Source organism: Anser cygnoides, chromosome Z (assembly GCF_040182565.1).
Source record: "Anser cygnoides isolate HZ-2024a breed goose chromosome Z, Taihu_goose_T2T_genome, whole genome shotgun sequence".
Classification (NCBI taxonomy): domain Eukaryota; kingdom Metazoa; phylum Chordata; class Aves; order Anseriformes; family Anatidae; genus Anser; species Anser cygnoides.
The window spans coordinates 68909405-68936777 of NC_089912.1; the positions used below are offsets into that span (position 1 = coordinate 68909405).

A 27373-nucleotide genomic window follows, 5' to 3' on the forward strand; every position below is an offset into this window, starting at 1 on the left:
CTTGTGATGTCACCACAGAGTCACTGTCACCCTATGGCCTCACAAAAGGCAGCTGGCCATAAGTGCCCTGAGTGTCCAGCCTGTGTCCAGTCCAGCTGGTGGCACTCGAGAGGTCGAGATCCTACTGCTGGAGTGTGAGAATTGGAGGTGGTTTTAGTGGAAGGCACGATGTTGCGGTCATTCCGGTGGCACGCGAGATGTCAAGGTCCTTCCCATGACACAAGAGACGCGAGTTCCTTCTGGTGACAGGTGAGGCACCCCGGTCCTTCTGGTGGAATATGAGACATCATGAACATGACGAACATGAGAGCTTCTTGTGGCACTGGGAGCAGGACAGGCACAGATGGCCCCGGTCCCCGCTGAACACCAACGCCGGAGACACATCATGGCTGCGTAGGGCCCAGCAGGAGGAGCCAGGGGCCGGCGACCACGCAAGCCACCAGGCCAGGCCCCGCATTTAATGGAAAAAATAAAAAAAATGCTAAAAAGCAACCCAGATGGAAGTCATTTGGGGGATGGGAAATTATCATGGGACTGGGTAACTGGGTGAGGGCAGCAGCCCTAAAGGTGACCATGCCCTACCGGAAAAAGGCTGACAGAAAAAGTTTCCTTAGCCTGGGGCAGAAGAAAATGCCTGCCGGCCTGAGAACTGCCAGCCTGGAAGCAGTACCACAGGGTGCAGTCCTTCAGGAACTGACTGCTCCAGCAGGGGCTGCTCTCCACAGAGAGTAATCCTGCTTGGCAGGGGCGTTGGACTAGACGATCTTCAGAGGTCCCTTCCAACCTCGACCATTCTGTGATTCTGTGATTTCAGTTCCTCAGCATTTAAGTAATGCATTTCTTCCTCTACTCTCTTTTCATTAGTTCAGATTTAGAAGTTTTTTCATTACTTATAGCCCATTAAATAATTTACTGTTTATTTGTTCTTTCCATGATCTCTATCTGGATTGATAAATGCATATCTTGTATAACTGTTCTTTTCATTTGAAGTTTCTTTTTTTCTTCTAAATTTTTATAATTTGGTGTAACTTGAAAAGAAGGTCCTGATAACTTTCTATCTAGTCTCCTAGAATAAAAAAGAAGTTTGGGCATGGGATTTCTGTGAAGCCTATATCTTTTGGTTTTAGGATTTCACTAAGTAAGACTTTAAATGGTGGGGAAACAATAACATAATGTGAATATTATGGTTTTGATTGTGACTAAGCAGAGATTAGCAGAGATGTGCTTGTGCTGCTCAGGGAATAGCCAAGTAGTTTCCTCAGATTTACAAGTCAGGTTACTGAACTGTCAAGGATTTTAGACAGGATTATCTTCTTTCTTTTCCTGTTTATTCTGTTAACTTTTCACAATGTGACTTTTGCTTCCAAATACATTTCCTAATGGAAATTAGTAAACTGAGAGAATAACATTTTCGATTCAGGGTCAAGCTGCAGAAAGTGGTAGTGAGTGCTTTGTAATGGACACAGTTTTGGAGCATACCTTTTTACTTTTCAGTGATGGGATAAAAATCAGAGTTTTTTTTTTGTGTGTGTCAAAAACAGCTAGTGAATGGGTATTATTAACACAGATAAACCATATGTTAAAGATGTTAATGATTAGTTGTAATTCCCTGTCTGAATAGCTATAACATTTACCTATAGTTTATCAACAAACCATTTAAAAAAGGCACTACTTTTAACCTGGAGGTAATTTCCATATGAAAAAAAAAAATGATTTTTTGCATTTCAGTATTACTTTTTTGGAAGACGAGCACAGAAACACTCATGCAGTTAGGCAAGGTAAGCTAATGGAATTCAATGTCCTGTGTGCTTTCCTCTCAGGGCTGGTGCAATGCCACATCCATGAAGACCAGATGGATACCCACTCTGTCTGCAGTCTGCAGTCTTAACTAACAAGTAAGGCTTAATAGTTAAATAGAATAACTGCTTTATGCTTCACTGTGCCAAATACTGAAAGAGGGAAGCTGGCTTTTCATCAGTTAAGGCCATAGCATTGTGTTGAGTTCAAGGTATGCATACTCAGGAGTCAGCTCAGGAGACTACTGATGCAATGGAAGACCAAGGATTGTGCATTAAATAAACTCAGCTAAAAGTTATTCCAAACCTTAGGAAACAAACAAACAAACAAACAAAACTGCTAACAGGATCCTTAGTCAAAGGTATCACTGCTAAAACAAGAGACGTAAAATGAGATTAGAGTTATCATTGAAAAAAAAAATCCTTCATTTTTAAAGAGGATTTTTTTCAGGATTTTATTTGTTATCTTGGGCAATTTAGCCATGTCATGTTGAAGGAAGAAAATAAGAAATCTTGAACTTGGTAAAAATTTATAGACTTACTGTTTCATATGCAGTGCTGGAGTCTCAGCAATGTGCTTGTTATTGTGGGACTTCCTACTCAGTATTCAGATAAATATTATCTTTCAAAGGGCAACATGTTGCCTAGACTTCAGTGTCAGGACGTTCAGTAAAGCAGTGCGTTGTTTAAAGGGATTGTCTCATGATGAAGTTGACTTGTTGCTGACTGATAATTCATTTTTACTAGCAGCAGATGCACTTGAATAGCTTGATATTTACAGTCCCAAGTTCAGAGTGTGTGTATGTCAAAGCAAAAAGCTGTAGACCAGTAGTGCAAGTTTAAAGAGTGAGAGCAGCAAGAAAGCACTGTAAACTACTGATGGTGTCTAATAGTTACATTTCATGCAGGATAACAGTAGAAAAGAGAAGAGGGTAAAAATGTTTCTTAACAAAACTAAGTGGAAATCCTCTGGTTCAAGTAGGAAACTGGTAAGTTGCTTTAGCTGGGAAATCAGTGAGAAAATAGTATCCGTGTTCAATTGCGTTGGTGCAAGCCAGTGGGAACTTGTGCTCCCTGACTGTTGTGGGTGCTTTTCATCCCTTTGCAAATAAGGAGGTATATCAAGCAAATATGAAGGCTTTTGTATTGATCAGTTAATAGCATTTCTGTAAATAAACTACTGTTTCCTTGGATAGTCTGCTCCTTCAGTCTGTTGAAAATCTTTGATTATCCATTACAGAACAAAAGTAATAGCAAATATGAGACAAATATTGCCATAAACTATACATGAATAAATCTAAAACCTTCCTAAGAAAGACAAGAAGAAAGACATTTAAATTAAAAGGATATACTGGTGAATATACAAATGCATAGAGTAATAGAATATCCCGAGTTGGAAGGGACCCACAAGGACCACAAAGATCATTGAGTCCAACTCCAGATTCAGGGAGAGGGTAATATGGGCTAGAAATGAGAACATCTCTAGCTAGAAGGGAAGAAACCTACATTATTTTTCAGGTTAATGGGAACAAAATAAACAAACAAAACAAACAAACAAAAAAACATTTTCAGTATATGGAAGGTTTGTAAATTTGTGTGTTGAGATGTGAAATGAAAATAAGTGCACTGGATTTGTAAGTTAAAGTTTATAATCCAAGGTGCTACTGCTGAAGTTATTTATTCTTTCTAAAGCCAGTAAATTGTTTGGTGCAATTTGTCACTCACATCAGCTCTTCAAAAGCCTTTCCGAGAAGTTACTCAGGGCGTTAGCTTAAGTCAGCATTCTGTAGAGACCACAACTGAACTTGCTGTAGTTAAATATATTGTCCTTTTTGTCCTGATGTACATCAAAAGGAAAAAGGAAAATGGCCAGTTTGTATTGAACTTCCACAATCATCTTTGCAACTCTAATTTTGTCCTTCCAAATAGTATTTTTTTCCTTCCTGCAGTCATTTTGCTATTGAGATGGATATTGCCACAGGGGCTGACGAATGAGTCCATTTTACTAATTCTGAGTAATGTTTCATGTTCATGTATTCTAGAAGTCAACTGCATCAACATTACAAAATACACAACTGAATCTACATCTGTTTAGATAAAGTGTTGTTATCATCTCCCTATCAGGTCACTCATATTTTGCAAGGGTGTGATTTCTATAGTGTTTTGAGGAAAGAGAGAGAGAAAGAGAAAGAGAGAGAGGGAGAGAGAGAATTTTAAAAGTTTCAGTAATGTACAGACCTTTTACATGTAGTCCCTAGCAGAACAGGTGGAGAGAAAACAGATTCACAGATTCACAGATTTCTCTAGGTTGGAAGAGACCTCAAGATCATCGAGTCCAACCTCCGACCTAACACTAAGTACTCCACTAAACCATGTCCCTAAGCTCTACATCTAAACGTCTTTTAAAGACCTCCAGGGATGGTGACTCCACCACCTCCCTGGGCAGCCCGTTCCAATGCTTAATAACCCTTTCGGTAAAGAAGTACTTCCTAACATCCAACCTAAAACTCCCCTGTCGCAACTTTAGCCCATTCCCCCTCGTCCTGTCACCAGGCACGTAGGAGAACAGACCAACCCCCACCTCTCTACAGCCTCCTTTCAGGTAACTGTAGAGAGCGATGAGGTCGCCCCTGAGCCTCCTCTTCTCCAGGCTGAACAAGCCCAGCTCCCTCAGCCGCTCCTCGTAAGACTTGTTCTCCAGACCCCTCACCAGCTTGGTCGCCCTTCTCTGGACTCGCTCGAGCACGTCCATGTCCTTCCTGTAGCGAGGGGCCCAAAACTGAACACAGTACTCGAGGTGCGGCCTCACCAGAGCCGAGTACAGGGGCACAATCACTTCCCTCGACCTGCTGGCCACACTGCTTCTTATGCAGGCCAGGATGCCGTTGGCCTTCTTGGCCACCTGGGCACACTGCTGGCTCATATTCAGCCGACTATCCACCAATACTCCCAGGTCCTTCTCGGCCAGGCAGCTTTCCAGCCACTCATCTCCCAGCCTGTAGCTCTGCTTGGGGTTGTTGCAGCCCAGGTGCAGGACCCGGCACTTGGCCTTGTTGAACTTCATGCAGTTGACCTCAGCCCATCGCTCCAGCCTATGCAGATCCTCCTGCAGAGCCTTCCTGCCCTCGAGCAGATCGACACACGCACTTAGCTTGGTGTCATCTGCAAACTTACTGAGGGTGCACTGGACGCCCTCATCCAGATCATCAATAAAGATATTAAAGAGGACCGGCCCCAGTACCGAGCCCTGGGGGACTCCACTAGTGACTGGCCTCCAACCAGATTTGACTCCATTCACCACAACTCTCTGGGCCCGGCCATCCAGCCAGTTTCTAACCCAGCGAAGCGTACGCCAGTCCAAGCCCCGAGCAGCCAGTTTCTTGAGGAGAATGTTGTGGGGAACGGTGTCAAAAGCCTTACTGAGGTCAAGGTAGACCACGTCCACAGCCTTTCCCTCATCCACCAAGCGCGTCACTTGGTCATAGAAGGAGATCAGGTTCGTCAAGCAGGACCTGCCTTTCATAAACCCATGCTGACTGGGCCTGATCGCCTGCTTGCCCTGCAAGTGCCGCGTGATGACCCTCAAGATAATCTGCTCCATGAGCTTCCCTGGCACTGAGGTCAAACTGACAGGCCTATAGTTCCCCGGGTCTGCCCTGCGGCCCTTCTTATAGATAGGCGTCACATTGGCTAGCCGCCAGTCAACCGGGACCTCCCCCGATAGCCAGGACTGCCGATAAATGATGGAAAGCGGCTCGGCCAGCTCCTCCGCCAGTTCTCTCAGTACCCTCGGGTGGATCCCATCCGGCCCCATCGACTTGCGCACATCCAAGCTCCGTAGCAGGTCGCCAACCATTTCCTCATGGATAGCGAAGGCCACATCCAGCTCCCCATCCCCTTCCACCAGCTCAGGGCACTGGGTGTCCGGAGAACAACCGGTATTGCCCACATATTGAGTTTATAGTGTAGCTTTAATAAGATTTCTCAAAAATATTTGAACTAAAAAAAATGGATAGCTGGTCTTTGAAACATTTTTTTGTTGTTGTTCCAGTCAATTTGCCATACCAAGTTGGCATTCAAGTCATTCTTAGACACTGGGTGAGCTGCCTTAGTAAATCTTGTGTGGTGGGACTTACACATGTTGGTGTTCTCTGTTCATGCAAAGGCTTCCACAAGCTCTCTCTTTTATACCAGGAATAAATAATTTTATTTCATCAGCATTATTTTGGTATATTAATCATGTATGCATCAAATTAATTTGTGTGTTGGGCCTTGTTTTACATAAAATTAATGAACTATTACTGTTTAACCAATTACTCAGGAGAAATGTATGAAGAATCTCTGGGCTAATCTCTCCTGAAAAATCATTGAGAAGTCCAGTTCCTAAAGGATACAGTTATATATTAACATAATATTTGAGGTTCTCGAGAAAGGGACTGGTGAAGGTCCTGCCATGTATTTTCATCATAGTAACAGAAATGAATAGTGATTTGCACTTCAGATTGTTTTCTGTTCAGTTTCATGTTTACAGGAGATTTTCTGCTGCACTCCCTGCCCTCAGGGCCATCCTCTCCGTGTGCAGTTTCAACAGCACATCACAGGGCTTTCTTTTCAGAGGAATTCAAGATTCCCTTTTTGCCTCTTTAGCTCTCTCTATTGATGAAGTATCATTTTGCTTATTATTTCAGCTGCACAGAGCTTAATGCCATGTGCTTGTTGTGAGAAATTCACATTATTAATAATTTTCTCAGACAGGTTCTTCTGTGAAGTTATTTTATTCGTGATTGCAACAGCGGGCATCCTGCAAGAAGGAGCGCCCAGCAAAAGTATGTCATAACCTTATGTTCCCCATAACCCAACACTTGATTTCTTCCTTGTTTCCTCATTGGCTGAGTACTACAGGTTCACAAACTACTCGATGCTTATTACTATACCATATATGTACAAATTTATTTAACTGACTGTTAATTTGTCCTTTTCCTTTTTTTTTTTTCCTTCTTCTCTCATGACTAGAGGGCCAGTGATTTTTTTTGTTTGTTTTTACTGATTTCACACTGCTCATCCTGTTTCTCTTAGCTATCCTCCTTATTCTGAGACAGTGGGACCTTCCCCTTGTCTGCTTAAAGTACTCCCCACTGCTATGCCACTGTCATGCCTGCACAATCACTTTTGAATATGCAAGGTTAGTGGAATTTTCCACTGCAAAAACACATTTTACTGCAAAAACACAGCTTTGTTTCTCACACTGACGAGACAAAGGACACAAAACTGATTTTTGAGGCCATTGTTCTTTGAATGGGAAACTTAAGCCTTCCTGAGTATTTCTAAATGTCTACTGTAATACTTTTGGAAGGTTAGTCATCTTCAGGGCACATCCAGCTCAACATTCAGAAACTGAGAGGCACACTAGAGTTAATTTTTTAAAATGCAGGTCCATACCTATGTAACTCTTGGAGGAAGCATTGTTTCTGTTTTATTATTTTTATTTCTAATATTATTTGTTATTCTTATAATTTTTTAATGTATTGGCTTCATGAGCTTTGCTGCCTTCAAGTTATTAAAGAAATATTTATTTTCAAGTGTGTTTCTATCCCATAGAGAAGGATTCAGGTCTGGCCTCATAAACATTTGAAATACTGCTTTGATGATAGCTATGCTTTTAAGCAGGAAGAACAAAATCTGTTGAATTCTGTAGCTGTCAGTTTTCATGTATTTTTTGTAGCATGCACGGACATACACATACAACCTGCATTAATAATATCCACCAATATTAATAGTAACTACCCAGGCCATTTTATTTAAGAGATTCTGTCAAGCCACTTTAAAAAGGGGCTGTTCACATTTTTTTTGTCATCTTTTCCAAATTTTCCTGCTGTTACCTTAATTTCCCTGATATTTTTGAATTTTAATGTCCAACAATGTGTTTTTATTACCAATTATTATATGTAAAATTAGATAAAGTTTTTTTTAAGGAAGACCTTAATAAATTGCAGATCTTCGTAGCTTTCTATCACATATCTGTTTGAGTACTGTCTGCCAGGGCTTGTCAGGGGTTGGCCATTCCACAGACCAGGTTAATGGCTTCTGGTCAGTTCAGCTTCTCAGCATGAATGCTGGTATTGACTTCATGAGTCCTGCATCAAAGCTTCATTTACTTTTCATAGGCAAGAATTACTTTTGCCCAGTACCTCTTCTTGATGTTATGCAAAACTTTCTGTAGCTTTGTTTACTTAAGTATTCGATACCTCCAGTGGTACGTTTTTGGCAGGAAATTAGAATTTCTTCATACAGTTAACCAAAATGCCTGAATCTTAAACTAAATCAAATGTTAAGGTCATGTCACAGTGCAATGCCATGTACAGGAAGCAATACTGCTCAGGCAGAAAGTTCTGTTTGTGTTCTCTTGCTGTTTTCAGATCACTCAGAGCGCTAGCTCAGGTTTCTCCATGTTGTGCAACAACCTTGTTTTAAGCTTTATTTTTCTAATAAAACGTGTTACTGTTAATCAAATTATGAATGTAGTGTTTGTGAAAACACCATCATTTGCCAGAAAAAAATGAAAATCCCACTATCTGTTGGAGGGACAACACAGAGGACATAAGCAATCCAGAAGGTTCCTGAAATGCATTGATGATAACTTCCTTCTCCAAGTGATACAGGAGCAAACAAGAGGTGTTGTGCTGTACCATGTTCTTACCAACAAGGCAGGGCTGGTGGGGAAAGCAAAGCTCAAGTGCAGCCTTGGCTGCTGTGATCACGAAATGATGGATCCTTAGGGCAGCATGGAGGGAGCACAGCAAGCTCACTACTCTGGGCTTCAGGAGAACAGACTTTGGCCTCTTTAGGGATCTGCTTCGTAGAGTACCATGGGACTAAGACCTGGAGGGAAGAGCAGGCATTGTGTGTATCCTGTATGAACAAGGATGAACTGATAAAGACGAAATAATTGTTGTCACAGGCCACATCTTAGAGAGGATTTGATGCCTTAAATACTTGCTGAAAAACTTCAGAAACAGTCTGGATAGCCAGATGAGCACATGTGGATTTAGTTGGACTTCTGAAATATAAGCTTTTCAGTTATTAAATAATAAATAGAAATCATTAAGAAATTGTGTCTCAATAACTAAAGTGATAAGTTGATATACAGATTTTAAATTAATTTTCAAGATTTAACGGAGCAAAGAATTTGCATCTGAAAATACGTCCATACATCTGTCCACTTACAATTTAGTGTTAAGCACCATTTTGGGTGCTGGAAATATGCACATTTCTATAAATGTCAATGTATTTTAACATGGTGGTTAGCCCACTGCTCTTTAGATGGAACAATTGCCTACCTTTCTTTCTGCCATTCGTTTTTAAATTGTATTTTTAAATGCAAGTATAACTTGCTGACATCCAAGATTTTAGCTGTGGTCTGGAAATCAGTAAGCTCTGGAATTTCTTCAGAGAATTAAACGTTTCACCCCCTTATTCTCAATTAATTCCATCAAAACCTTGCAACACCAGGGACACTCCCTAGGTTTTTTTGTGTGTGTGTGTGTTGTATATCATATTTTCTGTTCTTCTTATTTTTCTAACATATAAATTTCTGCAACTCTGAACCATAGGGATTGTGTAAATAACAATGTTAAAGGAAAAACTCACCAATATTTCTGTGCGTCAATACCAAGTGTCTCTCATGATACAGAATTTCATAAAATTAATTGGACATCCTTCCAAAATGATTTGCAGTTCTGGGCCAGTATATAATGGTATTTATTTCCAGTTTGACTTATCTTACAGATTTATTTTATTTTATTTTATTTTTTAATTAGGCATCAGTATTTCCATGCTGTTAAGACTGCTCAGCCCTCCCTCTGACCCCACAGTTACATCCATCCTTGGGAACCCAGGTTCTTCACAGCACATGCTTTACCTGCTACTAGTAGGAGCCTGGGTCTCCTTCTCCATGTGTGGTCTTGGGAAAGAGGAGAGGGAAAAAATGAACCTCTGGGCACAAGATTATGATGTGATTTGTAACCAGTCATTTGTTTACTGGAAGCCTCTTCTTAGGTTTGCCAAGGGTGTCAGCCTGTACGTGCCCACAACCTGTTATCGCGGTTGTGTAACCGGCTGCAGGGTGGCGCAGGAGGCTGACCGATGGTTTGTTGCAAATACAAAGTATACAATGGGATTGCACAGCTTGCTTTGTCCTGCTCAGGCAAGCCCCACGTGTAGGCAAGCCCCATGTTCACCAGCACCTGATTTCTGCCCCTCTGTCTCAGTTACTCCTTTCATCACCCCCACTTTATTCATGACACTGCTGCTGCCTTGGTTCCCACATTTGTGGTGTATGATCCTGTTCCCTAGGGTTCTGCCGTGGTATTTGATTGCTTCCTCTGCTTTTATCACCTTCTTCTGCTTTGTGATCCCATAGAGTATTCTAGCCCTGATGTTCATCAAGACATCGGTCTTTTAGTATATCTTTATCTTGTTCTAGCTAGTCATGTTGTTCTCTGAAGTGTTCCTTGGAACCCTTCTGATCTCTCTTTGGCCTATTAAAAGTTTCTGTCTCCACTGGTGAGGCTGAAAAACCCTCCCAAGGATATTTTTATCAGTGTTTTTGTGCTTCTGTTCGGATGAATTGTATTTTTCTCGGCATTTCATAGCAGAAATATATTTCAGTTTAAGTTTCTTGACTTATTCCACCTGGAGCACACAAGGCTTGATTCAGTTGATATTTCAGCGTGCAAATTACCTGTGTCAGGCCTCTAGTCTAGTGCTATTGATTAACTTAGAGAGGAGACCCAAAATCCTCTCTAATCATGTTTCAGGCTGAAGCTATCTCAGACCAGTAGTAATTCTGTACCAATACCAGAATTTGACACTGATTAGGGATAACTTGGATCATATCTGCAGCTCATAAAGGTCAACTGCTATTAAAAGGATGTATTTGCAGCTGCAGATCTCCACTAATTTGTTTTTGGATTTATTTTAGTGGGGACAAGCTACTACAGTAGCTTTAATGTAGAGAAATAGCAGCCATGATACAAGAGAATCTTTTAGCCTACTCTGAGTTTGTACTCTGTCGAATGCTGGGGGATAAGTTGTTGAAGAAGCTTAAGATTAAATAGCATTCTACTGCAGCATTGCAGGTTTCTTACAGTTTCAGTTAGATGGAAAACTACTGCTGATGAGATCCATGTTGTCAACAAATAGGCTGGATTTGGAGCCTCATCACAAGAAGTTCTCGCTTTGCATGAACAAGGTAACCTTAAATGAACTGATATTTGCAAAGTATTTTAAAGGTCAGAGTCTACTCTAACTAGCAGTCTTTTTATCAACCATCTGATTATTCTTTTACTCTTTTGTTTGCTAAAGCACCAAGTCAATGCCATATACCTCTGCCACAGTAGTTGAAGCAGAGGAACATACTGTACTAATAAATAGTAATGTCTGAGTTGTAGACAGGTCCATAATGTTTGAGGAGAAAACAAAACTTACAGACAGAAAAAATCTTTGTAGTTTCAGGTAGGACATAATAGATATTCATTTTATTTTTTTTTCACTTGCAAAGCTTACCATATATGACTAGATATCAAGGTGTTGGATACAGAAAAGAAAGTGTAGTAAAGCTTAAGCTTGATTCTGTAGTTTTGAAAGGAGTTTAGTTTCAGGAAAAATAAATCTGACAGAGTTGCCTCGGCACCAATAAAAGGTATTTAAATAATGCATTGAGCAATGACTGTTACAACTGGGACAGCTCTTGCAGAAATTGTTACTTTTAGTTGCTGATGGCAACCAAAAGTTATACTGTTGGATAGCAGACCTCAGCTTCATAAAGTCACCTCTGCTTTCAGAGGTAGTTTTGCTCTGTGCTTTTTCTCGTCATATTCTTTGCTTCATAGACTTAAGAGAGGTAGCAGTAACAATGGTAATGAATTATTTATAGGGAGGCTTTTTTCATTTGAGCATTCAGATCAAAGGGTAGTGGGACAACAGCTGTAGAAAGGTGTATGAATATGCTGTTACACCTTCTCACCCCCCTCTGTGTCCTCTGATATAGTCCAAAATATATCAAAACTCATCATCCCCTTCCCAGTTCTCAGGGCTTAGACTCATGAACATGTAGCTGCATAATAAATTATCCCATTGCATCTGTTGCAAAGCACATGTACAGGTGTGTACTCTAGGTTCTTGGCTATTTTTTTTTTTTTATGAAGGGGTAAACTGACTCAAGGTACTTATTATTTTTCATAAATAAAGATGAAAGTATTACAATAAACCAATTTTTCACAAGTAATTTGCTTGTATGTTGAAACGTATAACATCTTAGTGACACCTCTTTCAGTATCAGATTGAGTATCACATTACCTGGACAAGCTTGAGAAGTGGGCCCATGTGAACCTGATGAGGTTCAACAAGTCCAAGTGCAAGGTGCTGCACCTGGGTCGGGGCAATCCCAGACATGAGCACAGACTGGCAGAAGAACCCAGTGAGAGCAGCCCTGCAGAGAAGGACCTGGGGGCTCTGGTGGACAAAAAGCTCGACATGAGCCAGCAGTGTGTGCCTGCAGCCCAGAAGGCCAACTGCGTCCTGGGCTGCATCAACAGAGGGGTGGGCAGCAGGTGGAGGGAGGGGATGGTGCCCCTCTGCTCTGCCCTTGTGAGGCCCCACCTGCAGTGCTGCGTCCAGGGCTGGGGCCCCCAGCACAAGAAGGATGTGGGGCTGTTAGAGTGGGTCCAGAGGAGGGCCACGAGGATGACCAGAGGGCCAGAGCACCTCTCCTGTGAAGAAAGGCTGAGAGATATGGGGAAGAAAAGGCTCTGGGGTGACACTATTGCAGCTTTTCAGTAGTTAAATGGGGTTTATAAAAAAAAAGATGGAGAGCAACTTCTTTCCTGGGTGTATAATGATAGGACAAGGGGGAATGATTTTAAACTAAGAGGGGAGATTTATATTAAAGTTTAGTAGGAAATTCTTTATTCAGAGTGTGGTGAGGTACTGGAACAGGTTGCCCAGAGAAGTTGTGGCTGCCCCATCCCTGGCGGTGTTCAAGGCCAGGTTAGATGAGGCTCTGGGCAACCTGATCTAGTGGGTGGCACCCCTGCCCATGGCAGGGGGGTTGGAACTAGATGATCTTTATGGTTCCTTCCAACAGGATCCATTCTATGATTCTATGAACTCCTGTGAGGACAGGCTGAGTGAGCTGGGACTTTTCTTCTTGGAGAAGAGGAGGCTCAGTGGGGATCCTATCAATGTCAACAAATAACTGAAGGAGGGTGCAATGAAGACAGAGACAGGCTCATTTCAGTGGTTCAGGACAAGGAGTGATGGGCACAAACTGGAACACAGAAGGTTCCCTCTGAACATCAGGAAGCACTTCTGTGCTGTGTAGGTGACGGGGCCCTGGCACAAGTTGGCCAGAGTGGCTGTGGAGTCTCCTCTTTGTCCTGGGCAACTCTAAGTGTCCCTGCTTGAGCAGGTGTTGGACCAGATAGCCTCCAGAGGTCCCTACCAACATCAGCCATTCTGTGAATGATCCGAAATGAAAAAGTGCCTCCACTGTATGAATTTATCAGAGACTGATCTCAAGTGCAGAGAGAATTACTTTAGGGGAAGTAGGTGGAAGACTCAAAAGAAAGATGGACTCCCTGCTTTAATTTATTCTTAACTCCTGTTTCACAAAATTTATATGATATCTCTTCAAAACTATTTATAATGCATTTTTTAAAAGTGGTAATGTAATTATGGCATATTGTGTCATATAGTTTCTGTTTCATATCCTTCCAGATAAGATGCAGTGTACTACTTCTACACTCCTTAGAGTTGTCAGTTGTCATAAAAGTTAACATAGAATGTCCTTTAGATATAGACTCTAAAATGAGGATGTAATTGTGGATCTGTTGACATTTGATTTCTAAATGAAATTAGAAATCAACTGAAGGAAGGGAGGAAGGGAGGAATGGAAGGGAGGGAGGGAGAGAGGGAGGGAGGGAGGGAGGGAGGGAGGAAGGAAGGAAGGAAGGAAGGAAGGAAGGAAGGAAGGAAGGAAGGAGGGAAGGAAGGAGGGAAGGAAGGAAGGACGGACGGACGGACGGACAACCTTGAAACTTGAAATTAGAGGCAAGAATTTTAGGGAAGCTAGCAAAAATTGTGCTATAAAGTCAAATCACAGATGTCAGAAATAGAAACTGACTAGAAGCCTTAATGTAAATATACCTATTTTGCCTCTTTATATGCTGAATTCATGTCAAGATTTTTCCATCTCCTCCAACACAATATGTAAATATGTTGTATGCAGTTTACACACACAACAAATGTGCCAAACAAAACTTTCATTTCATTTGCCCAGGCAGCTGACATAAACACAGAACTTAAAGTTCAATTTTCTCTACTCCAAAGCCATGAAATTAAACACCAAGCCTATCACATTGTTGTGTCTCTAAACACATTTTAATCAAACCCTTGGAAACTAGAATATATCAAACAGAACACACGAAGTAAAATACGCGTTATACAAGTGCAACACTTGAGATGATGGATAACATTACTGCTAACATCTAGGTAATCGCTCCTTCCACCCCTTATACTGAGAAGATGTGTTTTTTATTACTCTCTTCCTTTATGCCAGCTAAGCCTGGGCTGATTTTCTTGCTTACAGGGAGCTATGTTGTAGTCTTGATTCCAGAAACAGTAGCATCCACCCAAGGGTGCTGAGGGAGCTGGCAGATGTAATTGCTGAGCCGCTTTTCACCATCTATCAGCTGTCATAGTCAACTGGAGAGGTCCCAGATAACTGGAGACTTGCTAATGTGATGCCCATCTATAAGAAGGTTCACAAGGAGGACCCAGGGAATTACAGGCCTGTCAGCCTGACCTTGGTGCCAGGAAAGGTGATGGAAGGTCATCCTGAATGCAATCACACAGCATATACGAGACAACCAGGGGATCAGGCCCAGTCATCATGAGTTCATGAAAGGCAAGTCCTGCCTGACCAACCTCATCTGCTTCTATGACTGGATGACCCGTCTGGTGGATGAGGGAAGGGCTGTTGACATAGTCTACCTAGGCTTCAGCAAGGCCTTTGACACGGTCTCCCCCAGTATTCTCCTGGAGAAGGTGGCAGCCCATGGCTTGGACAGGTACATGCTTTGCTGGGTTAAAAACTGTCTGGGTGGCTGGGCCCAGAGAATGGTGGTGAACAAAGTGAAATCCAGCTGGCAACCGGTCACCAGTGGTGTTCCCAAGGGGTTGTTGTTGGGACCCATCCTCTTTAATATCTTTATTGATGATTTGGGTGAGGGAATTGAGCACACCCTCAGTAAGTTTGCAGATGACACCAAGTTGGGGGAAGTGTTGATCTGCCGGAGGGTAGGGAGGCCCTGCAGAGGGACCTGGACAGGTTGGGTCGGTGAGCAGAGGCCAGTGGGATGAGGTTCAGCATGGCTAAGTGCCAGGTCCTGAACTTTGGCCACAACAACCCCATGCAACGCTACAGGCCTGGGGCAGAGTGGTTGGAAAGCTGTGTGGAGGAAAAGGCTCTGGGGGTGCTGGCTGGTGCTTGCCTGAACATGAACTGGCAGTGTGCCCAAATGGCCAAGAAGGCCAACGGCATCCTGGCTTGTATCAGGAATAGTCCAGCCAGCAGGACCAGGGAGGCGATCATCTCAGCTCTGGTGGTGCTGCACCTTGAGTACTGTGTTCAGTTTTGGGTTCCTCAGTACAAGAAGGACATCAAGGCCCTGGACCATGTCCAGAGAAGAGCTATAAAGCTGGTGAAGGGTCTGGACCACAAATCCTGTGAGGAGTGCCTGAGGGAACTGGGGTTGTTTAGTCAGGGGAAGAGGAGGCTCACAGGAGACCTTGTTGCTCTCTACAACTGCCTGAAAGGAAGGTGTGGGGAGCTGGGGGTCGGCCTCTTCTCACAGATAACTAGTGACAGGACTAGAGGCAATGGCCTCAAGTTGCACAAGGGGAGGTTCTAGTTGGAAATCAGGAGACATTTCTTCTCAGAAAGAGCAGTCAGGCATTGGAACAGGTTGCCCAGGGAAGTGGTGGGGTCCCTGGAGGAGTTAAAGGAAAGGCTGGACATGGTGCTTAGGGGCATGGTTTAGTGGGTGACATTGGTGGTAGGGGGACAGTTGAACTAGATAATCTTGGAGATCTTTTCCAACTTTAATGATCCTATGGTTTTAAAGAGAAAATAATTAACATACAATTAAACCAGTCTTTCCTTGTATACAGCAGCTGCAGCATGATGTCTAACCAGACTTGTCCTGGTTCTGGCTGGGACAGAGTTTTCTTCCTAGAGGCTTGAATGATGCTGTGGTTTGGATTTTTGATGAAAATAGTGGTGATAACCCAGCAATATTTTAGTTGTTGCTCATCAGTGCTTATACAGAACCAAGGACTTTGTCCTTGGTCATATTAATCTATACTTAAAGAATATCTCTTAAGCACTTGTGTACACAGAAATTTGTATTTACCTCCTTTATCAAATAATCTAATAAAATATTCTCTCTCCTTACAAACCTTGTGTTATGCATACCGAAAGTCCGCCATAACTGTAACAGCTGTTTTCATACTAAGAAGAATTCATTGCATGATTTTTGGCTCTGATATTGAAAAGATGTTTTTCTAACTATTTCTCTTCAGCTGTTCTGACAGGTAGTACAGAAAGTTTTGAATGTGAAATCCAGAAAGGTGAGCACCAATATTGTGCTTTGCTATGCAGGAAATCTAAGCTGTCACCTCTGACTTCATTTAAGCATCTTTGAAAATTTACTAATAAATAGTTTTGACAGAGCAATCTGCTTCTCAGATGAAAGACCCCGATAGGACAAGATGTTCCAGTGTCTTAAAACCAACATTTAAAATTTAGTATATAACCACAAGCCAAAGCCATGAAAGTAGAAAAAACAAGGTCACATTATTGCAATATATATATATATATTCATGTTTGAAATATATAGGCGGGAAACACCTAATACAAAGAAAAGTCTGAAGGACATATTTGCTTCCATACCCTGACAGGATTATGACTAAATACAGCAGAAAAATACAAACAAAGCTAGAAAGAGACTGTTGTGCTGTGTGAATATGAATGCTTGGATGGCAGGGAGTAGGTGGAGGTCAGCTGGTATCACTTGTGAGCTGAGATCGTGTTATGAAAACACTGGTGTAGTGCTCCTTACTCCTCACATACTAAATAAACTCTGCCATCTGAAATGCAACCTTAAGATAGAAATTTCAAGAAGCTAGTCAGCTCTAGAAACAACCGAAGCAGAGACGGATAAATCCTGACATGTACTCAGTTCTGGTGAGGCTGCACCTCGAGTACTGTGTTCAGCTTTAGGCCCCTCAGTGCAAGAAAGACATCGAGGCCCTGGATCGTGTCCAGAGAAGGGCTACGAAGCTGGTGAAGGGCCTGGACCACAAGTCCTGTGAGGAGCAGCTGAGGGAACTGGGGTTGTTCAGTCTGCAGAAGAGGAGGCTTAGGGGAGACCTTAGTGCTCTCTACAGCTACCTGAAAGGAGGTTGTGGGGAGCTGGGAGTAGTTGGGAATTGGGATGGGTTGCCCAGGGAGGTGGTGGAGTCACGGTTCCTGAGGGTGTTCAAGGAAAGTTTGGATGTGGCGTTTAGGGACATGGTTCAGTGTGTAATGCTTGTGGTAGGGGGATGGTTGGACCAGATGATCTTGGAGGTCTTTTCCAACCTTAATGATTCTATGATTTTTTCCTCAGTTCTAACATGACCTTTTAGTATTTTGGTTTTGTTTGTTAATTTTTTGTGTTGGCATATTTGCACTACCCTTAAAATTCCCAGCTGAGTCAATCAGCAGCACAGCTAAGGCAGCATGGTTGAATACCTGCAGTAACTGAACATTTGTCCAAAAAATATCGACAGATATTTGGATCTGGATTGTGCTAATCTTAACCTTGCCATGGCTTCACTGCTAGAGCAGCAGGCCACCTAATTCACAGCTAGCCTGGGTATGTTTGGTCACAGCTCTTAAGTTATACTTCTCCTGTCCGATTCTCCTGCTTGATATTTCCATAAAACTTAGGAATGCTGATACAAGCTAGCAGTGTAACATCACATCTCACTCTGTTCCTGCACATCCATTTAAGACAGTGCTTTATTGTCACCTTTTTTTTCATCTTAAACGTTCTTTGGGGCTCTGCTGCCAGTGCATTTTTTCCTCTATTTGGAAATCCATCTCTGAAAAATGCAACTTCTAACAACTCAGAAACAGAGATGGCAGAGAAGCCATCTTAGGTAATTTTGACTATTCCAGTGTGATCCTGTGTAAATGCTTCCAGGAATGAGGCAGGGGGTAAAACAGCAATGGTTTGAAGAGTGTCCTGAAAACTACCATGGCTGCTCATAGTTCAAATGTCATCTTCCTTCCTTTCACTAGGATTTATTTTTTATCTGTGTTGTTGTGGGTGTGTGCAAGCAGGAAAAAAAAATAATAAAAAAAAATTGTACTGTGATTCCCAAAAGCTAAATTTGTACTGCCTCCCAAATCCTTTCATGGTCTCCTTTTGTATTTGGCTGGCTTGGCAGTTCCATCATTTTACCTAACCAAAAGGAAAGTTCAGAAGTTTAAATTTGGTTTTACTGTTGCTGCTAGCATTCAGGGGGCAGTCTTTTGGAAAATGTAGGTTGCTCTTCGTTCCCATATATCCTTAGCTCACTTACTGATACGCTTAAAAGAACGGCACAGTTAACAGACATCTGCTATGGGAAATGCCAGATGTTTAAGCAATATTTGTCAATATAATTCTCAGCTAATTTATGTATTTATATTGCAACAAATAGACTTGGTCATTATCTAGAATATTGTGATTCATTCTGTTACTTTTCTAGAACATACAGATTTCTCTTCTTGAGTCACCCGGCACTTTATTATTGAACTGAGTAACATCAGGGCTTCTACCTAATGATGCTGTTTTTCAGAGAAACAATGGTCAAGAAACAGAAATGAAAGCAGTTTACACCTGACTTCAGAAACATTATCTCTAGCGAGTCTTTAAAAATGCAATCATGCAATATCACCTCAATCTTATCTCTCCCAGACCCCCAAAACAAGGTTTAATATCTCAGTAGTTTACATATGAGCATTTCCAACCTTTCTCTTTTTGCTTCTTCACTTCTTTAATTCATTTCACAGAAACCTGTGTTTGGAATATGAGGAGAATTTTAAACAGGAGATTTCACATCACCCCCAAATTTTTCTTTCCCAATCCATACCAGCAGGTCTAGTTCATTACTATACTCAAAATGGGACATTTCCAGTTCTTGTGTTTGTAGGATTTCATCAAAAATAATGTGAGTTGCTCAATAATTGATAGAATGAAAAGCTGAATTACTGAAATGATGATGTTCTCCAAATGCCAGTAATTGCAGGGCATAAAGCCATCTTCATCTACCTCACCAGCCTGTACCTGTTAATGCTTTAGTTCCTTGTTTTTTTTTTCTTTAAAACATTCTAAAACATGTTTTATAAAAGGGTGGGAAGAATCACAGGTTTTTAGGTTTCTGACTTAGCTATTAGCAAATACTGGAAATCTTTCTCTCTCTCTTTTTTTTTTTCTTTCTTCTTTTCTCCTCTGGCTGTACTATTAGAAATTCAGGGGCCTTCTCAATTTTTTTCCCCGCACCTCAGTATTACGGGCATAGTACAAAACCTAGAGTGGACCACCAATAGACAGATGGCACTGTGTATTGCAAGGAAACGAAATTCAGTTATGAGGGAAATAAAATTTATTTAGTCCTCCCTTTATTTTTTAAGAAGTGAAGTGGTACTTCTTAAGGAAGACCTGGAAAGTTGTTCTGTCTAATGAAATGCCTTGAAAAAAGTAGTATTGGTAAGGTATAGTTTGCCACCAAATTAAATGAATGGTGTACACCAACTTATTCCATGTATTAATTTCAATTTCTAACAGAGGTGTTTTTGATCAGAAAATGAAATGTTTGAGCTTGAAAGCGTTAACAGAAAATGTTTAAAAATGTTCAAGGAGCTTTTTGAAAATGACCTTTTCCCACAAAATATTTTGGTTTAGATGAATCAACATTTCCAATGAAAATGTTTCACACACACACACACAAAAATAATAAAAAAAAAACCAACCAGCCATATGCATCCACTACTGCCAGTACTAAGCATTTAAAAAGTCATCTGTTGAGCCTCAGAAAAATCTTTAGAAGTTTAATGCAGCTGGGATTGATTTCATTTGCTTTCTGGTGCATATGGGTCAGATTGTTATGCTTTTATGCTTCAGTACTATATCATAAAAATTATAAATTTAATAACACAAAAAAAATACAAAGATTCTCACCTTATGAAATGTGTTATGGATCTTGCGATAACCTCTGCATAACATACTGGTAATGCCCATACACAGCCTAATGGTCAACAAAACTGTTCTGTGCCCTTCTCCAGCTTTGCCCTGTGCTCATCCCAGGGACAGGGTGGTGAGGAGCAGGGCTCCAGGGCCTGGGTGTGAACCAGGAGAGGCTGGGAGGTCTGACCTAGCCTGGGAGCAAAATCAACGGGGGGCTGATGGGGTGGACAGATGTAGAAGACCACAGAATACACAGGGTGAACTGGTGAGAAGACCCCAGGCTTTAACTAATTTAGGACTTGGTGTGGAGAATTCATTACAAGCAGGACTGAAAATGAAAGGGTTGAGGGAGGAAAGGGAGTACCCTCCAAATGACTACAATCACCTCTATTAATATTACTTATATTCATATCACTAATATCAAAGAATAATATTGCAAAATCCATAGAATCATACTATCATCTAGGTTGGAAAAGACCTTCAAAATCATCAAGTCCTACCATCAACCTGACCAACCAAATCCCATCACTAAGCCTTGTCCCTTAGTGACACATCCACATGTCCCTTAAATACCTTTAGGGATGGGGACCCCACCACTTCCCTGGGTAGCCTGTTCCAGCTGTTGATCACCCTCTCCATGGAGAAATTCTCCCTAATGCCTAATCTAAACCTCCCCTTGGCTCAACTTGAGACCATTTCCTCTTGTCCTGTCACTTGTTACATGAGGAAAGAGACTGACACCCTCTCTTCAGGTGGTTGTAGAGAGTTGAGGCTTCTTTCTGAAAACCTTCTGACTTCTGTCAGCAGTATTTTTTTTTGTAAATTTGAATGAATTGTTTTCTTCCTAGGAGTAAGGGAATATAGACACAGTGTATTAAACCTTTGATGAAAGAAATTGCCTCAGCATCTTCTTATTTATCATTTGCAGGTGGAAAGATGTCTCCCAAAGTTCTTCATTAGAGAAGAAGCTTTCAAATAGCAGGTAGAACTGACAGTTCATACAGCTTAATGTTTAAAGAAAATTTAGGAATAAGAGAAGGAAACATGCATTTTTTGATGTAGATCCTTACTTACCGGAGATAGAGAAAATCTGAGAGAAAAAAAATACTTCAGGGAACTTTAAATTTGACAAACAAATAAAAATAGTAAATATAATCCCCAAACCTCATGTTTTCCATATGTCTCATGCTTTGAAGAAGGTTTATTTGATTTGTTTTGCTACATTTTATTTGACCTATGATTTTTGAATTAGGAAGTAAGCAATCAGCAGCACAGCAGCTGTGCTTATGTTTTACATCAGATAAATACAATAAATTATTTAACTCCTAAGTGTCAGTAATGTTCTGTGATTGTTTTTAAAACACCTGTCCTGTGAGCAACTGACAAAAAAAATTATCCCTCACCAACCCCCCCCCCAAAAAAAAAAGTACAAAAAATTGTTCTGTTGACGGACCACATCTGTCATGGAAGAACATTGTCATTATTGTAATTATGTAGCGAATGATAGAAAATACAGAAATAAACTTACCTCTATGTTTTAAAGAGATTTTTGGGTAGTTGGAGCTGTCAAGAGTTTTGCTTCTAAAGGAATACATTTCCTGTTAGTCTGTAAATACCCTACAGCAGCAAAGGTTAATATATTAACCCTGAGTCCTGAAAAGATGGCAAGCAGATTTTACCAATAAACAATGGTTCTGTAAATTAGCAGCATATTCTATCTAAGGCAGGGATTTAATTGGGACCATTTGGATGTATTTACAGACACAGTCTGGCCCTACCCTTTATGTTTACACAGCTAGGATCTTCTGAGCTGCCTGCATTCTGCTTGGCTTTCACTAGTTACAGCTGCCTTCTCTTGCCAGCTCCTGCTGTCTCGTGTGGTGATGCTGAGCTTGTGGAGCATAGAACTAGGAAATGGTTTATCTGAGAGAAGACATGATGTTTTAAGACACAACAGATAATAGAATTCTGTAGTGGGGACTCTACCATTAGAAACGTTTAGCCTAGTAACATCAACAACAATTGTCAGTAATTGTTTTAATTTAAAAACAAAACAAAACTTTTCTATATGAGGTTTTTAAAGAGCTGTATATTCTGCTTTTCAGTAAAATATAGAATTATAATTTCTCAAAGGAAAGTATGACTAGTCTCTTATGATAGGAATAGTAAGACATCCTGTTCTGTGTTATATCTGCAATGTGGACTGTGATATAAATCTTCAGTTCATCCCTTCATTGAAATACATCTTAAAGTTTGATAGACTTACTAAACAGAATTTGGCATTTAGACTGTCATTGAAACCATCATGTTAGGACTAGCACAAGTTTCTAAAACTATTACTAAAGGAATGTAGTCTTTCAACAGAATAGTTTAAACAAGGTCCTGAACATTCCTGTATAGATTTTTGTTTTTAAAAAATGTGATAATTACAACATCCAACTTCACAATGAGAAAGTCCAAAATGGAAAAAGAGTTGAACAGAGCACAGTAGTTCATGAAAAGCTCTCAAAGTCCAAAAGGAGATAAATTAGGCCCTAGATAAATACCTTGCTAATCTTTACTTAACCACAGAACAGACTTTGAAAGAATTAGCCTGAAGTAACATACACCATATGTCACAAACACCTTGCCACAGGCAAAACCAAAGCATAATGCACTGTGCACAATCAAACACTGCTCAGTGAAAATGTATGTATTCTCCGTGATCACTTCAGCCTGCAGAAAACCAGACACACGGCTCTAGAAATTACTCAAGCCTCTGAGCAGAAGAGGATGGCATATTCTTCCTATTAAAGCTGTTTCTCTTTGCAGAAAAAAGGTCCAAAAGAATTGGTAGAGGAAAGAAAAAGGCAGATAGGATAGCAACATGACTTGCTCCGCTTATGGTGCATTTCCATCTGGCAAAGGCATGGACAGTTCTCCACAACCCATTAGGTATTTTTGTAGTTTATATGAAGAGGGATTGAATAAAACACACAAGCAGAGCTCTGGGCAGGGGGCTGGGCTGAGCCCCTGTGCAGAGGCTGCTCTCAGACCGACTGTAGATTCCAGTAAGGCCTGATAGCTAACATCTACCAAGATAGCTTCTAGTAGCTAACAGTGCTTCTCCAGTTAAGAATGCCTTTTGGGATGCCTGCAAGTGTACCTTAGACAAGTGGCACTTTGAACGTCAAAGATGTGCAGCTGAAAATCTTAGGCACTTTCATGATTCAGTGGCAGGAAAATGTGAGTCTGAACACATCTGTGTGTCTTAGATGTTCGGATGCCTAAACCTTCGTGACAAATTTTCACCCTTAAAAAAAGGGGATGATTATTGTCTTTAGGGTTCTCATCTTTAGATGTTCCCAGATTGTAGAATTTCATTTTGCAGTGGCATTACCCTGTTATATCTGACGAAAACTCAGTGAAAACTCAAAGTCAACTTCGATTTTCATTATGTGCAATTTCTGTGCCACTGCTATGATGCCGTATCTTCCTCAGGCACTTCTGTGTATCTTCCTGTGCACTGTTACGCTTTCAAGTGTCAAGTGTCACGTTGACATCCCAAATCCACTTAACCTGTTTTCAAATGTTGGAAGCACCATATTAATCATGATGCATTTTGCTGACTGCTCCAAAGCTCCAAGGGTGGAATAAGACCAAACTCATTCATCTGTGTCTTTTTAACCACTGTAATGAGTATTTTCATTGTATGTAGCCCAAATTGCCATGATGTTTTAAAACACTGTGACCAGGCTGCCTTATAGTTGCTATAGTTTTAGACTTCAAACGTGCTGATTTTGACTTCGCAGCTTTATGGCTCAACTTTGTGCTATAATTCACCTCTACAGACAGAGAAATAATTCCCTGATGACATCCACAGTGCTGAGTTCTCCTTTAACTTTCATTTTATGTAATTGCCTGAATAGGAACTAAGCTCCTTTAGTAAAAAGAACTTGTTTTAAATACCAAATTATTGAAAATGTGGGCTTTAGAGTATTTGAATGCATGACTCCCATGACTGTGGTTCTTTCTCTGAACTATTCTCTAATTTGGTATCAAATAAGGCACTGAAAGGTGGTAGGCTTCATAAGAGGAAAACAGCAAATCTCCCAGCAAGATATTGCCAACAAAAGGCTCTTTCTTTCTGGAATTAATTTGTCTGTATTAGGATGACACATTGCAAATATACAGATTCTAAAACATGCCAACAGGAGATTTTGGTACTGAAGCAGCTTAAAGATCAGTTGAGAGTGAATTACTTTTTTTTTTTTTTTTCCTAATTAGAGTTGCTTGAAGTTTTGCTGCACTGGGGTTTTGTTGAAAGCCAAATGTCATGTGCTTAACTGTCTGTTAAAGGTTAAATGCTCTACAGATAAACTCCACTTTTAATAACTGTTGCTGAAGTATAACCTGGGTTCCCAGGAAAACTCACCTGTCAAATTTGCTAGTTGGTAGCCAGGGAGCTGGTGGTTCCTGAGGAGCCAAAGCTTCCAGAAAACAAAGCTTCATACTGGCCACCTCAAAGCCAAAGATAACTGCATTTCCAACTGCGCAGAGCACAGAGGCGTCTCACTGCCCCAGCTCAACTAGGAACACACCAGCCCCTTGGACTGGTCTTCTGTACTACCCACTCTGAGACATTTAGAAACAGTTGAATTAATAAAACCTAAATAAACATGAGCAATGAGGTTAAAACTTTCAAACTACCAACAAAATGTTTCACTTTATCCTGGCAACCCTAAGCAACTTTGCAGACGTATTGTACGATTTCAGTAGGTCTGGCACATGCTATGCACGATGCTGTTTTCATGTGCAAATCATATGCACATGCAGTGTTTCAACCCTTTACTTCCCCACACCATTCTGTGTTTTTATTTCAATTTTGTTTTTCTTAAGAAAAAGGCACCACCCCTTTCTTTTAGAACCAAATACATCCTGGGCAAAACTTTTAATGTTTATTTATATTTTATTTAGCCTAATTTTTTTCCTTGCATACTCGTGCGTTTAAATACTTTGAGCTTTTGATTTAAATTTCCACCTTGTTTGACGAACCACCTTTAATGCTAATAAAGCCAGAAGAGTGCATCCTAAGGTATTCTCCTTCATGACCTATTTCTACCTACTTTAGCACAGAAGACAAGTGATAGAAGGTGAAATACCAAGTAAAGAGGAAAACGACAGTTTACAGGGCTAATATATAGCATTTTGTGAGGCTAGATATGCTTCTTCAACATGATACAAAAGTAATACTAAAAGCAATAAAAATAAATAAATTTGGTTTTGCTTTTGTAACTCCTCCTTCCTAACTTCAAATTTTAGAGAAATAGCACCTCCCCAAAGATGTCTTTGTTTCTCTTTCTGCCCCCAAGATCTCTGGTTCTCCCATCATCTTCCCAACCTTTCAATTCTCCTAAAATTACTTTTTTCCTTCCCAGCTCTAAGCCACTATTGACGATCAGAATTGAAATACCATGTTCAGGCTTCTTATCTTTAAAAATTGCTGCTCTATTTTCAACTATCTGTGATTTATTTAAGGTATATTATCAAAAAGGTTTCCAGTCATTATATTGCAGAATATTGAAATACTGCAAGTATCTCTTCTCAAGAGCACTCCACATTTCTCTGTTGGGCTTCTAGTGTCTGTAAACAGCATGTAAAAAGATGAAGATGCTCACAAAAGGGATCCAAAAGAGCAAGCACATCTGGGTGAGTAGTCAACTAATAAAGTCTTTAAAGAAGGAAAAAAAAAAAAAAAAAAAGGAAAAAAGCATTTATTAAGTTTTATGTTCTCTGGTACACAGACACTTCTCTGACCTTCTTGGAGGAGCTTCTGTCCACAAACTAATCACAGCCTGAGCCTTCCTCCAGTCTTGTTTCTACATCTACTCTCTTGCTAAGTGAGTAGCACATAGTCCTTTTTTTTTTTTTTTTTTTTTTTTTTTTCTTTCCCAAAAGGGGTGGTGATGCTTTCTTGATCCAGATTAAAAGCAAAGCACTCTGACATTTCTGTTTTGAGCAATACTGGAGTTGCATGAATTGGGTGTGAGGGACATTTGATTTCTCTTCTTGAATCTGTAGCGTAGACTTTCCTGTCTGTATGCCACTAAGCATTTAATAGAGACAATATCAATTAGAACAAGAATAGAACTCCAGCTCTCCCTTCTCAGAAAAGTGCTCTAGCCACTAGATGATAAAGACATGAAAAAACTTACCATTCCCAATGAATATTTAAGAATATTTAATAATGGCATACTAAGTGAAGTAGCTCTGGGAGCATAGAACAGACTTCCATTCCAGTATCTACAACATGGGACTTTTTTTCAGGAGGTAGAACAGGCATGTTTGTATCCATCCTGGAAGAGACACAAATGAATCCACATCTCCTACCTTCTCGATGTTGGTCTGAACTTTGAGCAAAGTGAAAAGGCTACACACTGCCTCTAGCCACATTTTGCCAGTCTAACAGGCACACATTATCAAACCTTAGGAAAAAAACAAGGTGCAGAAACCTCTCTCTGAAGAATCATAGCTAGGACTAATTCCAGGGAAAGTTTTAAGCAAAAAAAAAAATATATATATATATAAAATTAAAAAAAAATAATAATGAGGCATGTTTTGCATAAAATTCTAAGAAGCTTAATGTTAACTGAGACATTGGCTAAGATGAGCAGCATCTTCTGATCATGCTGTCTCCTGGGCCACGTTGTGTAGAAATTTTAGGGACTGCAATTTCCATTGCCTCCAAATAGCAAAAGTAAATACTAGGAGATAAACTCTATAGTTCCTGCTTCCTTTGGATTTATTACTGCATTATCCTTGCAAGCTGCAAAATGATACTGATTCACACCAGTGTTAGATGTCTATTGTCTGAACCAAGAGAATCAAAAAAACCAACAACCACCGAACATATTTTTATAAATCAATTTTTGGGGGGGGCTAATGTAAACCTTGCTGAAATCACTCCAGTGGTCTCAAAGGATCTGTTCTACTATTTGAGAAGTTAATATCAAGTATCTAATATTTCTCTCCATCACTACACTGTGTTCTTACTTGGCTAAGAGTTATGATTTACTCGCAGCTGATTTTTTCATCCTCTTTTAATAGATGAAGTTTTGTTATGTTTAGAAATTCTAAGTGTTTAAGGCCAAGAATACTTAATTTCTGATCTGTTAAGATGTTCCTTCATGTTTATATTCTGGTGTTTAGTCATTTGTGTAGATTTGAGAAATCTGATAACCAGTAGAATCACAGAATGGCCGA

At 40.5% G+C, this 27373-nt stretch overlaps 1 long non-coding RNA gene across 1 annotated transcript; it reads left to right on the forward strand.

Moving 5' to 3' along the window:
- The first annotated feature begins 114 nt into the window (after window positions 1-114).
- On the forward strand, window positions 115-26012 carry LOC136788982 (uncharacterized). Its single transcript, XR_010827662.1, has 5 exons — window positions 115-249; window positions 1821-1895; window positions 21060-21113; window positions 25751-25819; window positions 25915-26012. It is a non-coding gene; the product is annotated as an uncharacterized lncRNA (long non-coding RNA).
- Window positions 26013-27373: the final 1361 nt, after the last annotated feature.